The sequence below is a fragment of the Jatropha curcas genome, chromosome 7, assembly GCF_041381405.1.
Source record: "Jatropha curcas cultivar XTBG-Jc1 chromosome 7, XTBG_Jcur_1.0, whole genome shotgun sequence".
Taxonomy (NCBI): domain Eukaryota; kingdom Viridiplantae; phylum Streptophyta; class Magnoliopsida; order Malpighiales; family Euphorbiaceae; genus Jatropha; species Jatropha curcas.
The window spans coordinates 3577764-3592298 of NC_143157.1; the positions used below are offsets into that span (position 1 = coordinate 3577764).

The 14535-nt window shown below is 30.4% G+C and overlaps 1 long non-coding RNA gene across 2 annotated transcripts; it reads left to right on the top strand.

Moving 5' to 3' along the window:
• The first annotated feature begins 1441 nt into the window (after nucleotides 1-1441).
• Nucleotides 1442-11502, top strand: LOC149494593 (uncharacterized). 2 transcript variants are annotated; one of them, XR_016321690.1, is made up of 7 exons: nucleotides 1442-1810; nucleotides 2027-2164; nucleotides 2856-2937; nucleotides 3752-9389; nucleotides 9606-9743; nucleotides 10435-10516; nucleotides 11331-11502. It is a non-coding gene; the product is annotated as an uncharacterized LOC149494593 (long non-coding RNA). The 2 variants fall into 2 exon arrangements; XR_016321689.1 differs by lacking the exon at nucleotides 11331-11502 and having other exon boundaries at nucleotides 10435-10518.
• Nucleotides 11503-14535: the final 3033 nt, after the last annotated feature.

A 14535-nucleotide genomic window follows, 5' to 3' on the forward strand; every position in this document is an offset into this window, starting at 1 on the left:
GAATAAATAAATTCATTAGTTCGAAAAAAAGTAGGGAATAAACATCATTGACTTTTGTGAATATAGTTTGTATTAGTTTATTAAAATTTGTATTCACTTGACAATTAATACATGCAAAATGTTAGTTAATATTAAATAATATTTAAAGTAATACAAAATATAATAAACTAACTAAATATATAAGATTCATAATAATAATAAATTAATTAAATAAACACATATATATCTTTTATTAATAATAAATCAAATATATATTAAAAATCGTAATCAAAAAATTCTATCCCATCTTAATTAGTAATGAAAATCCTATTGCAGAAGTTTTGATTAAATCCAATATTAAGTCAATTATATTTATAATTTTATTACAAAAGGACTTAACTATTTTATATTAAAAATCTAAAAATAAATAAATTTATAAATTTATAAATTAAAATTCCTTTTTTTCCCTCATGTTTCCCTTTGTTTGTTTTGTAGCTACTTTTTGCCTTATCATTCTCTTAAAAGTATTAATTATTTTAACCTTAATTTGCTAAGTAAATTTCTTGATCAATTTTAATTAGTATAAACTTGAAAATTTTTTAAAAATAATTATTTGAATTATGATTGTAATTTTTTTAACATTTAACGCTTCTTTGTTTTTAAGTTGTTGCATATTTTTAGCTTCAAAATTTATTATACTTTGATTTTAATATTACATCTATTATTATGATAATAAAGGACAAATATTTAGATTATAACTGAATTAAAAATTTAATCTATCAAATAACTATATTTTCTTTGTATTAGCAATGATTTTCTTTTTTTGCTTTTATTTTCAATAGATCATTAAAGATTCTCTACCATCAAGAGTTTTTTTGCTATTGTTATATCGAAAACTTCTCATTTTATTATTATTAATGGCTGAGATACTAATTTTAACTTTTGATTTTTTTTTATTTTGGTATAGTATCACAAAAATTTTGAATTTGATTACCAATAATTTATATATATTTATTTATTTTTATATATGGCAAGATCTTATATCAAATAGTTATTTATTTTCAACTTTATAACTATTTTATTTTGTCAAGAAATCTACTATTGTAATATCCCGAATTTTTATTTTCAAAACTTTAGAATTTTTATTAAATCAAAAATCCGAATTTTTTTTATAGTATGGGTTGTGAAGACCGAGCATTTCTAACTTGAGCCCAAATTTGAATTGAGCCCAAGCCCAAAAACAGAACGTTCAGAAATTTCGATGAAATAAAATGGAACTCTACGATATAAACTAATTATCCTAAATTAATTTATTGTTATCATTATTTGTTGTACTATTAGAAAGTAAATTGAAGAGATGTTTTATGACCCAACTAAATAATTAAATAAATTAAACCGGACCTAAAAATTAATTAACTGTGTCGAAACCACACGAATAATTGAAAAACCGAGCGAAAAACCAAAAAAAAAAAAAAAAACCAAACGAAACGAGATCAAATCACTGAATCGGACCGAATCGGTTCGAATCGAACCGGACCGGCCCATTTCCTTTCTTTTCTTTTTTTCTTTCTTTTTCTTTTCTTTTCTTCCTTCTTCTTCTCCAGTAGCGTGACCTCCTCCTCCTCCTCCTCCTCCTTCCTCTTTTTGATCTCCTTCCTCCGGCCACCGAATTTGGCAAATGAATACTCTAAAAACATCTACTCAACGCGAGGAAGAAGATTATAGCGTAGATTTGAACTGAAATTGTGACTATTTCGAAGGGGAAGAGCTTGAAGTTTCGGACACCTTTTTCCGGCGATTCACGCCGTTTCAGGCAAGCCTAGGACACAAGGTGAGTACCAAATGACTCCTCTCTTCTTCCTCTTTAATTTGATGGCCTCCTCGTCGACTGAAATAGCCGGAATCGGAAAACCCAAAATGGGTATCACCGAACCTTTCCGATCAATTTCCGGCCAAATAGTTCGTACCCACCTTGATTTGAATACATATTAATGATCCTCTCATCGAAACGAATAAAATGATATATTGTTTGTTAATTTTGGTGAAGATTTGAATTTCCGGCCACCGTGCACGGTGGCGACGGCGGTGGTCCGGCGACTGGCCGGCGACACTCCGGTGAGGCACCAAAAGGCAGAATCTTCCTCTTCTCATGTAGGTTGTGGATCCGTCGTCTGATTTTCAATCGGTACACTCTAAAGCTTAATTCGCAATTTTTGAATAAATCCCGAATTAATTAATTAATGAACTTAATTAAGTATTTAAGTAAATTGAATTAAATATTGTTAAATATATTTTATGAATATTAAGTATAACTATAAGGTTGGTACAAAAAATATATATATATATATTCCTAGCTAATAATAAATTTTAGGTATTAACAAATAAATAGTTATAGAACAATTAATTATAATGGATTATGTGAATTAAGTGACCGAATAAATGACGGATATGGCGGACGAGATTAGTGGATATGAATTTGCCCGATGGATGGGCTGTGTGTGTGGATTTGTGAAAATATGAAAAAATTTGGATAGTCCAGTTTATAGAGAAAATGTTGCCGAATTTTTTAATAAAACACTTAATGAAGAATTAAATTAGTTATATTCTTAAGAAGTAGTGACGACAAAAATTTGAAGTATTAAGAAATATTATACAATATTAGAATTATCATTATATAATATTTCTCACCGAATAATTAGAGATTTTATCTAAAGGTTATAAATTAGAATAGTTATTTATATAAATGAGAGAACCTAAATATATATGCGTATATAACAAGTGAATTAAATGACCGGTAGCCAAAATAAATAAACGAATGTGAAATATAAGTTTTTGAATTAAAATTCTTATTTAGAATTTTCTTATTTATTTTAAAGGTTTATAAAATACAAAATGCGAGGACAAAAGCTGGAAGCATGTGGCTAAAAAGGCAGTCCTTTTAAAGGACAATAAAGAACTGTGAGTAGTGTTAGATAACTAGTATCATCCGCCTGCATTCATGCATTCACGGCTAAATGCTATCATGCATTAATTTGTTGAATTGCCATATTGTGCTGCACTAATTGTTGATATTAAATAAATTATGTGATTACTTGTGCTGTGTATATACTGTGCCTTGTTTGTGTGGAATTGGGATGAAGTGGGCCACCATGGGTTTGTGAGGACGGTCTATGTGATATGGATCCTGAATATGATATGATATGAAATGTGACCGTCGGCCGGGAAAATGGGAGATCGGCGCCCCCGTGTGCACCTGATGATATGGATTATATAGAACCACAGGATGGCCTCTTGTTGTTGCGCACCTGATAATCTAGATTTGATTGTAGCCCGCAGGGTGGCCTCCTGTTGTGAGCACTTGATGATCTAGATTGGATGGAGACCACCGAGTTGCCTCCTGTTGGTATGGAAAAGAAAAGAGAGAAAATGGAAAAACAATGAGAGGACTGGTCAGTGAGGATAAGACCAGTTGGCCGTATGGGGGATCGGCTCCCTGGTGCACATGTATGAGAGGGCGAGCCATGTGTGAGGACGGCTCGTTGGGGTTTCAGGTGGTGCCACTGACTAATTTCCACGTGATGTGATTATATGAAGGTGATGATACTTGTGATTGCTGTTGTATTGCCATTTGTGTGACAAACTGCATGATCATATAATTAAACGGTAACTAGATAAAAATACTTAGCATCTGTGTGATTGTGTGGGGTGAGAGGGTTATCTAACCCTACTCATTGAGTTTGGCGCTCACCCCTGCCTACTATTTTTTTTCCAGGTAATAGAAAGAAAGAAAAGCCTTGTGGAGTTGAGACACTTATTGTAGAAGACTGTTAATGATAGAAATAACGATGTAAATACAAAGGTAGAGTTCCGCAATTGTATTCCAGTTGGGTTGTAATTAAATAATGAAAGTCCATTTTAAATATATGAACTGTATTTTGAATGCATATGCATAATAAGTTAATGGGCCCGAATCCATAAATATTTGTAGAATGTCGAATTGGAATAAGTTAGGCTTACTACGGGCTTCGGGGGCCTTAAGCCCACCCAGGTCCTAGTGCCGGTCCGGCCCACGAAAATGGGTCGTGACAAAGTTGGTATCAGAGCGTAAGTTGGGACTTAGGAATCAATTGCGGAACATAGGAATTTAAATAGAGAACTCCTCTGTTGGGATCGGCCGTAACCAACAAAGGAGCTGTAGTCTGGATTGAATTCCATTTTAGTGCCGATGGACGCATCGTGCACGAGGATGGAAGGAAATCTGTGTCAAACTTAGGATGAGAACTAAAGGTACATAAATAATAGGAAATTAAAATAGGTCTGGGTAACTGACATTTATAAACGAAATATTTTGAGTTTGCTAAATCCCCTCTATAAAATTTTGAAGTAGAGGATCAGTTGGAAATTGGTGTAATGGCCTGATCACCCAGTACACCTTGATCCAACAAGAGACACTGCTTCGAAAATTATTTAAAATGGTTTAGAAAAAAAATTTGGAGTTTTAAAGACAATAAGAAAGTGAGTTTATTTGAACTATGATTTGAGAAAAATGTTTTATTCTTTGCTTGTTGGAAATTGTTTTTATTGTGAAGTTGCAATTAATTGTTTGATTTTATTATTTTGTCGGCATGTCAAAAATTTATTTGATTTTAGAATTTAAATTACTTATAATGATCGCATGTTTGATTAATTTTTATCATATTGTCTATCACGAGGACTAAATTAGGCTTGCAAAAGTTAATATTGATAAAATAATAATAAATGGTATAGAATATGAATTAGAATGAACATTTCAATGAAGATAGAAATTAAATTCTAGAACTGTTACTGTTAGGGAATAAAAAGTGAAAATTGTAATTTACATTACATGAAGGGTTAAAAAAAAAAGAGGATCTAAGAAAAATAAATTAAACCCTCAATTATTCAAGGCTAAACTCAAGGATGTAAAAAGAGAAAATTTGTAAATTATTTAAGTATAACATTAAGGAGAATAGAGACTTATTGGCATAATTAAAAAGAGTTAGACGTGAAAACAATAAGTTGTGTCTAAATACAATAAAAGGTATTTGATTGGTCAAATCTCGATATACAAAATTTAAATGGAGTAATTAAAGCAAAATAAAAGACAAAGGTAAATCAATTATGTGATTACATGTTAAAAACTTTCTTTGGAGAAATTAGTGTGAAGGGTAAAATTTGAGTGTTTTAATATAGAATTAAAAAGTGGTTAGTAAATAATTGGGCAAAAGTTTGAATTTAAAAATTTGATTAATATGGGAAATATTGACTAATGGTTAAAAAAAAAAAAAATAAAAAAAAAATAAAAAAAAAAAAAATTACAAACCATGAAATAATTATGAATCTATTGTAATAAAATGAGCAATTAGATTGAATCGATAATGGACTTATGGAACTAATGTGGAACTAAGGGCTAGTTGGTATAAAAATAATAATAAATGAGGTGAAAATTCAGTTTGTAATAAATTTATTAGATATTATATAATTAAGCTCCTAGCATATGTAGGATACTTAATGGGCTAGACTAAGTTCATGAATCTTTTATAATAAAAGGAATGTAGAAGATGATGAGTAACTTTAAATCACAAATGGGGAATGAATGGGGAAAGAATGCTGTAGGAAAACTTAATAATTAACGGAATTTGATATATCTTGACAGAGAGTTGTGCAGAAAAGACTAATATTATTTATTAATCTAAGTTAAGTATAAGAAAACTTACATAAAAATCTGCTTTAAAGAATTCAGTACAGAATTAGATCGAGGTGCTAAATAAGATAAAAAAATAAAATAAAAGTTAATAAAATTTGGAAGAGGATAAAGGTCTAAGATAACTCATAATGATGAAATTAGAATAAGAAATCCAAGAAACAATGACCTTACGACGGAATTAAATTTTGTGTAGAATAACGGTTTCACGCCATAGATTCATGTACCCACCATTAAATTCTTTTACGGATAAGACTTAAATGAGGTTGGGTACACTAAGAAGATATGGAGGATAAAAGGAAGATTAGAATGAATAAAAAAAAAAAAAATCTAAAGAACTTGTATAAAATTAGGGGATGCTAAATAGTAGTAAAGTCAATGATGATAATATGGTCAATTAATCCACGATGAAATACTAGAATAAATAATTAGAAACAAATTGAGGAAGGAGTAAAATTCAGATGTAAGAAATATGCAAAAAAAAAAAAAAAAAAAAAAAGAAAAATGAATGATGCTAAAATAAATAACTAAATGAATAAAGATAAAATAATAATAATAATAATAATAATAATAATAATAATAATAAGATAAATATAAATATAAATATAACTAATAAATCACTAATGAAAATAACTTTTGGAAAAAATTTAAGGTGTGGACCAGTCTATTAGGGAGATTAAAAATAGCGAAAGGAATAGTAATGATGAAGATTAGAATATGCTTGGTTTAAGAGGATCAATTAGGGATGAAATATGTAACAATAGACTGAAATTAGATGATTAAGGATTGTTCTTGTGGAGATAGACAATTTATTTTTATTAAATACCAAAAAGTTTTAGAAATACAATGAGTATTGATTTTCAAACTTCATGAAAATATTTTTATACCACGATTGAGATTGGTTTTGAAATGAATAAAAGTGGATACAAGAATTTCAAAGTTTTGTGTGAGTGACATGCCGATATTTTTTTTAAAAGTGGGAAAGGAAAATTATTTTGAAAGTTTTTAAATAGCCAGTTACCCATAAAATGGTCAAGCTAGTCGGTCGTTGTTAACTCATTAGTAGAATTTTGGATTAAATGATGAATCTAACAAATCAAATGGATGGAATATAATGTGTATTGAGAATATTAATAAAGGAGAACGTGGAAATTACTTACAAACTCTTAGTTAGTACACTCATTCGATGAAATTCACAGTATGAGACAGCTAGTGTTGTAGACTATTAATATAAATGAATTTATTGAAATAGAACCTAATATCTCGTTGATACTTAGAGATAGATACATTAAGAATTGAAATTTGAAGTATTATGCCTTTTAGATTATAATGAATTGTGACACATCAGAACTAGAGAGACGTGATATTTAAAATTTAAATTTTTGGGTAGTTGCCAGATCATAAGACAATTATTCAACTCTAGGGGATGTTTTGGAGTTCAATTGAAATATGTGACAATTTCTCCGAGCTCTTCGATAAATATTAAAATGTATAAATTGAAATCTTTATAGAAAAGAGAAGAAATAACCCAGTGAAGTGAATCGTAAGGTAATTGATAAAAAAAAAATTTTGACGTGCCAACAAAAGGAGGAAAGACCTAAATTAAGTCGAGGTGTAGATGATAACACCAGATAGCCTTGTGCTAACCTGAGAAACTAGAGTGGATAAGGTTAAAGGAAGTTAGAAATAACTTGTTAGACTAAATAAGAAAAGTTGAGATAGATAAATTGATATTATATTTTAAAACTTGGATGGAAAAAATTAAACAATTAACTTATGTAATATGAAGATGAATTAGGGCCTTATTACTATTTCATAATTAAGGCAGAAATTGAAATTCTATATAGAAACGAATAAATTATTTAGTTGACGCGTAATTTAATAAAGGAAGTAGAATGATTAATGCTTATTTATTCGATGTAATATTTGACTGGTAAGGCAACATTAAGTCGAGATGTAAGAAATTTCATTGAAGACTTTATATGTTGATAGGTATGAGGTAAAAGGTAAATAGTAGGGGCAAGTAATAAAAGGTATTGGATGAAATATTGTTAATGAGATAAATGATGATTAATAATAGATGGAATAATTAAAAAGTACGCTTCGATATTCTTAGGATGAATTAGTAAGCAACATACGTGAAATAGACAATTGAAAAGCAAAAGATGTACTAGGGAAGTCAACTTCTAATGATATATGTTAAGATAAGGAATGAGATTAGACGTAGGGACTACGATTAAATAGAAAGTGTGGAGGTTCCTATAGAGTAAGATAACTAATAGTGCAGGAATGTCCATAGTAAATGAGCTATTTAAATAATTGCGCTAGTGTACGATAAAAGTATTTTAACAAGAATAGAACTTGTATAAAAGAACTGAGAGTGAGCTCGAATAACTCTGTAGACAATGAAAATTTCAAGAAAATTTTTCTTAAAATCTTGGATTAAAGTAACAGTTTTTCGACTTTGATTAAGCAAAGATTTCGTCATAATATATGTTAAATAAATAAATCAAATTAAATTTCAAATTGTTTTACTTTTTGCAAATTATGTATTTGGTTTTCATAAAGAAATGTGTAATAAAATTTAATTTGGGAAAAATGTAAGTATTAAGCATTTTGTTGTAAAGCTCGGTTAATTGTAAGATTTTTATTTAAAGAAAGATTTTCTAGCAACTGTCCGATGATAGTTTAGAGGCTAAAGTAACAAAGCTTCCTATAAGTATCAGCTAGGTGGTATTGTATAGCTTGAACGAAATTTTGGTTTAAATATGATTGGTGGTAGAAATACAAGCAGAATACCTCATTCACTTCATTTCCTCGATTTATATTTTTGCTCGCGAGCTGTCTCCTTGGTATTGGAAGCAATTTCATATAACTTTAAAATTTCCCATGCATCCATTCTTATTCTTTCCCACTAGATTCAATTCGAGGACGAATTGTCTTAAGGGGGGGAGATTGTAATATCCCGAATTTTTATTTTCAAAACTTTAGAATTTTTATTAAATCAAAAATCCGAATTTTTTTTATAGTATGGGTTGTGAAGACCGAGCATTTCTAACTTGAGCCCAAATTTGAATTGAGCCCAAGCCCAAAAACAGAACGTTCAGAAATTTCGATGAAATAAAATGGAACTCTACGATATAAACTAATTATCCTAAATTAATTTATTGTTATCATTATTTGTTGTACTATTAGAAAGTAAATTGAAGAGATGTTTTATGACCCAACTAAATAATTAAATAAATTAAACCGGACCTAAAAATTAATTAACTGTGTCGAAACCACACGAATAATTGAAAAACCGAGCGAAAAAACCAAAAAAAAAAAAAAAAAAACCAAACGAAACGAGATCAAATCACTGAATCGGACCGAATCGGTTCGAATCGAACCGGACCGGCCCATTTCCTTTCTTTTCTTTTTTTCTTTCTTTTTCTTTTCTTTTCTTCCTTCTTCTTCTCCAGTAGCGTGACCTCCTCCTCCTCCTCCTCCTCCTCCCTCTTTTTGATCTCCTTCCTCCGGCCACCGAATTTGGCAAATGAATACTCTAAAAACATCTACTCAACGCGAGGAAGAAGATTATAGCGTAGATTTGAACTGAAATTGTGACTATTTCGAAGGGGAAGAGCTTGAAGTTTCGGACACCTTTTTCCGGCGATTCACGCCGTTTCAGGCAAGCCTAGGACACAAGGTGAGTACCAAATGACTCATCTCTTCTTCCTCTTTAATTTGATGGCCTCCTCGTCGACTGAAATAGCCGGAATCGGAAAACCCAAAATGGGTATCACCGAACCTTTCCGATCAATTTCCGGCCAAATAGTTCGTACCCACCTTGATTTGAATACATATTAATGATCCTCTCATCGAAACGAATAAAATGATATATTGTTTGTTAATTTTGGTGAAGATTTGAATTTCCGGCCACCGTGCACGGTGGCGACGGCGGTGGTCCGGCGACTGGCCGGCGACACTCCGGTGAGGCACCAAAAGGCAGAATCTTCCTCTTCTCATGTAGGTTGTGGATCCGTCGTCTGATTTTCAATCGGTACACTCTAAAGCTTAATTCGCAATTTTTGAATAAATCCCGAATTAATTAATTAATGAACTTAATTAAGTATTTAAGTAAATTGAATTAAATATTGTTAAATATATTTTATGAATATTAAGTATAACTATAAGGTTGGTACAAAAAATATATATATATATATTCCTAGCTAATAATAAATTTTAGGTATTAACAAATAAATAGTTATAGAACAATTAATTATAATGGATTATGTGAATTAAGTGATCGAATAAATGACGGATATGGCGGACGAGATTAGTGGATATGAATTTGCCCGATGGATGGGCTGTGTGTGTGGATTTGTGAAAATATGAAAAAATTTGGATAGTCCAGTTTATAGAGAAAATGTTGCCGAATTTTTTAATAAAACACTTAATGAAGAATTAAATTAGTTATATTCTTAAGAAGTAGTGACGACAAAAATTTGAAGTATTAAGAAATATTATACAATATTAGAATTATCATTATATAATATTTCTCACCGAATAATTAGAGATTTTATCTAAAGGTTATAAATTAGAATAGTTATTTATATAAATGAGAGAACCTAAATATATATGCGTATATAACAAGTGAATTAAATGACCGGTAGCCAAAATAAATAAACGAATGTGAAATATAAGTTTTTGAATTAAAATTCTTATTTAGAATTTTCTTATTTATTTTAAAGGTTTATAAAATACAAAATGCGAGGACAAAAGCTGGAAGCATGTGGCTAAAAAGGCAGTCCTTTTAAAGGACAATAAAGAACTGTGAGTAGTGTTAGATAACTAGTATCATCCGCCTGCATTCATGCATTCACGGCTAAATGCTATCATGCATTAATTTGTTGAATTGCCATATTGTGCTGCACTAATTGTTGATATTAAATAAATTATGTGATTACTTGTGCTGTGTATATACTGTGCCTTGTTTGTGTGGAATTGGGATGAAGTGGGCCACCATGGGTTTGTGAGGACGGTCTATGTGATATGGATCCTGAATATGATATGATATGAAATGTGACCGTCGGCCGGGAAAATGGGAGATCGGTGCCCCCGTGTGCACCTGATGATATGGATTATATAGAACCACAGGATGGCCTCTTGTTGTTGCGCACCTGATAATCTAGATTTGATTGTAGCCCGCAGGGTGGCCTCCTGTTGTGAGCACTTGATGATCTAGATTGGATGGAGACCACCGAGTTGCCTCCTGTTGGTATGGAAAAGAAAAGAGAGAAAATGGAAAAACAATGAGAGGACTGGTCAGTGAGGATAAGACCAGTTGGCCGTATGGGGGATCGGCTCCCTGGTGCACATGTATGAGAGGGCGAGCCATGTGTGAGGACGGCTCGTTGGGGTTTCAGGTGGTGCCACTGACTAATTTCCACGTGATGTGATTATATGAAGGTGATGATACTTGTGATTGCTGTTGTATTGCCATTTGTGTGACAAACTGCATGATCATATAATTAAACGGTAACTAGATAAAAATACTTAGCATCTGTGTGATTGTGTGGGGTGAGAGGGTTATCTAACCCTACTCATTGAGTTTGGCGCTCACCCCTGCCTACTATTTTTTTTCCAGGTAATAGAAAGAAAGAAAAGCCTTGTGGAGTTGAGACACTTATTGTAGAAGACTGTTAATGATAGAAATAACGATGTAAATACAAAGGTAGAGTTCCGCAATTGTATTCCAGTTGGGTTGTAATTAAATAATGAAAGTCCATTTTAAATATATGAACTGTATTTTGAATGCATATGCATAATAAGTTAATGGGCCCGAATCCATAAATATTTGTAGAATGTCGAATTGGAATAAGTTAGGCTTATTACGGGCTTCGGGGGCCTTAAGCCCACCCAGATCCTAGTGCCGGTCCGGCCCACGAAAATGGGTCGTGACAACTATAAAAAATTATTAATCAAATATGATATATGTATGATAGTGATTTGCACCTATTTTTATACATATAATGATTATAACTAAAAATATTAAATTTTTATATTGTCTTTGTAAAAATTAATAAAAAATATAAAAAATAAATTATAAATAATCATTCTAACGGGTATGTTTAACGAGTAATAATGTGCATCGTACGTTCTTGAACACTAGTACATATAAAAGTATGAATGGGGAATATTAAAAGGCCCCTATATCCTCTAATTTTATCGGTTGATTAAAAATAGCATAGGGATAATTTAGTCATATTCTAATTAGAAAATTTTAATTTTATTGGTACTATTGTTTGATTAAAAATATTATTAAAGATAATTTAGTCACATCCTAATTAGAAAACTTTTAATTTTATTAATTAATTTAATTCTATTCTAATTAAGAAACTTTAATATGCTTTAATTTGTTATCACACGGAAATTTCTATATATGCAAAAAAAAAAAAGAAAAATTATTTACTTTCAATTTCATCTAATGCATGATTATTACATATTAATTAAAAATTTCTGTAAAGCAAAACTTTTGCTTCTTGATCGGTTCAGCACTTTCTAAAGTATTCGGTTAGTGTCATTCTCGATACACGGTCCCATCGCACAACTGTTCTAGGTCTTAATTCTTCCAGTATGATACGATCTATTGATCTGGCAGGTGAAGCTGCAGGTTTATAATTAGAGAGTTTATTTCATTTAGTTCGAACTCATATATTCTCCACATGGCTTTTTGAGCTGACACCAATTTTGCGTTCTGAAAAATATAATATTATTTGTATAATAATCTTTTATTTGATAGTAATTTAATTCTCACTCTTTGTTTTTCCTATTCTTTATCGATAAAACTTCTGCTTTTTTTTCACTTTGGCCTGGTTGTGCTTTCATTTACTCTTTTTATTACAGAAAATGGCCATGGTTCAGGGAAATACTTATGGGAGTGATGATAACGTACTTTGACTTGGATTTCCTTTAAATTTTGAAGTTCCTCATATAGAATTTCTCGTTATCAAGTCTTTGATCATCTTTTTTTTTTTTTTTTTTCCCTCTCTCTTTTCTATTTACCTTTAATCATGAATTTGCAAATGCAAATATGATTATACATGGAATTAGGGTTCAATCTAAATCAAATTAAAATTGTAAGACTTAAATTTTGAAAAATGACTGCTGGAGTTGAAGAAAAGTGACTGCTGGAGTTCAAAATTACCTCCCATGCAAGAGGTCCACGTACTCAGAACTTTGTACTCAAAACTGAACCACCTATATATCTAATATGAGCCAAAAAAAAAAAAAAAAAAAAAAAAAAAATCAATTCCTGGATATGCCATTTGTAAAGATCCATGGCCTCATGTGCAATACCGGTTAAGGTAATTTTGACTTAAATTACGGGTTTGACTTTAATACAATAATTTAATGATTTAATTTATAATTTCAGAGTTAAAAATTCAATTAAACCAAATTCAGTTAGAAATAAAAACATTAATAAATAAATAATGTTTATTGCATTTTTCAAATATTACACATTGGTGTTTGTGAAATACAACTATTCCGTCCTTGTCTTTTTTAAAATATATTAATTTTTCTCTATATTTTGCTTCAGTTATACTACTAGGTCCGTTTGTCTAATTTTTGCATCTTTTCCATTACGTCAATAAGAGAAAACACAGAGGTCAAATGAGTGGTACTAAAATGTTGTACTAGAAAAATCACAATACAGTCCATTATGGTTTAAAAAATATAACTAATCCGTCCTTGTATTTTTAAAAAATAACATAGGTATTTTCGTCATTTCATAGAATATTTAATAGAAAATATGCAAAAATTGAACGAAAGGAACTTATAGTCTAACAGAAGTAAACGATAACTAGGGACAGACTAGTTGTATTTATAAAATATAGAGATCGTACTGTAATTTTTTCTATTAAAAATTAAGTCATCCTCAAAAGTATAGAGTTTATCTTTACATCACTTAAAAGTTTTAATTAGTTAAAATCCATTTAAAATAATAAATTAATTCCAAAGAAATAAAAATAGCTTCGTTTATTGATTTTCGCACTATATATATATATATTAATTAGTATGATAGGACACCTTCCTAATTAGAATAAGACTAAATGAAAAAATTTTCTATTTACATTCTATATTCAAATAGAAAATTAATATAAATAATAAAATAAAATTATTCTTTATTTTCAACTTATAAATTAAAGTATAGGACACCTTCCTAATTAGAATGAGACTAAACAGAAAAATTTTCTATTTAAAATTAGATAAACTTTCTAATAGAATTTAAATTTCAATAAAAAAATTAATATAACAAAATAAAATCAAAGTACTTTTATTTTTCTTCCAATTTTGACCATAAATAAATAACTTAAAAAAAGCCCAACCCAATCCAGCAATAAATAATAATATTTGGAACCAGAGCAACCTATAAAACCATAAACCCTGCCCTTCCTTCTCTTCCCTTCAAAAATCAAAAAACCCATTTTCGGACTATCTTGCGGAACAAAATAACTCCCTCCAGAATGCTATAACCACTCAGCAGGAGAATATACTAGGGGAAGTCAGGACCTTGGTAACTGCCAGTCAAAATGGCACCGTTCCTCCTCATCAGGCTAGGGGTTCTAATGAATAACATGTCATCCTACCCAACGACGATCAAATTGCTCGAGGGCCACTTCCTGAGGTTGGAGCTACCTCTAATGCAACTGAACCTTTGAGTTAGACCGGAGAAGAACAAGCCTCACCTGAGGTTAAAAAGATGATGGAAAAGATGGACTCATTTGAGAAGTTTCTGAAAAGCATAAAATAGTATGAGCACTTAATTGATGCTGACTCCCTTCCACTTT